This window comes from Hemibagrus wyckioides, linkage group LG07 (genome assembly GCF_019097595.1).
Source record: "Hemibagrus wyckioides isolate EC202008001 linkage group LG07, SWU_Hwy_1.0, whole genome shotgun sequence".
NCBI classification, from domain to species: domain Eukaryota; kingdom Metazoa; phylum Chordata; class Actinopteri; order Siluriformes; family Bagridae; genus Hemibagrus; species Hemibagrus wyckioides.
This window is the reverse complement of record NC_080716.1, coordinates 4,941,073-4,941,611: the sequence shown is the minus strand read 5'-3', so window position 1 is coordinate 4,941,611 and position 539 is coordinate 4,941,073. Positions and strand designations below refer to the sequence as shown.

Sequence of the window (539 nt, the reverse complement as noted above, 5' to 3'; positions counted from 1 at the left end):
CACACACACACACACACACACATAGAACAAAGTATACACACTCACACACACAACACACACAGTGCCTTTGAGCAGCTCAGGGGAACCTGTGTGCATTTCCTGGTTTTGTCTGGACTTTATAACACAGACACACCTTACAAGCCTGCCCAACCCCCCCCCCCACACACACACACGCACATCGTTACCACAGTCTTTACTTAATTTGCCTACAGAACACAGTGCGCGCTCACACACACACACTTATACACACACACAGAATCCAACCTGATTCATTTGCTCAGATAAGTGTTTGACCTCTTTAACAATGTGTGTGTGTGTACATACATGTGACATTTGTTTTCCCTGCATGCACCAAAACTTGCAGTTACCTGCCTGTCCTGGACACACACACACACTCACACACACACACACACACACACACACACTCACACACACACACACACTCACACACACTCACACACACGTGAGCGAGTCGGACTGGTCTGAGGAGTTTGTTTATGTTGTTGTGATGCTGAAGGTCTGGATGTGAGACGCTGTTG

General features: G+C 47.5%; 1 protein-coding gene across 1 annotated transcript in view; it reads right to left on the bottom strand.

Annotated features, from left to right (window-relative positions):
* The window catches only part of gpr160 (G protein-coupled receptor 160), a 2,109-nt gene extending 2,100 nt beyond the window's left edge, over nucleotides 1–9 (bottom strand). The window contains exon 1 of the mRNA XM_058393946.1: nucleotides 1–9. This exon is cut by the window's left edge and continues 2,100 nt beyond it. The gene's annotated coding sequence lies outside the window, so the exon portion shown is untranslated.
* Nucleotides 10–539: the final 530 nt, after the last annotated feature.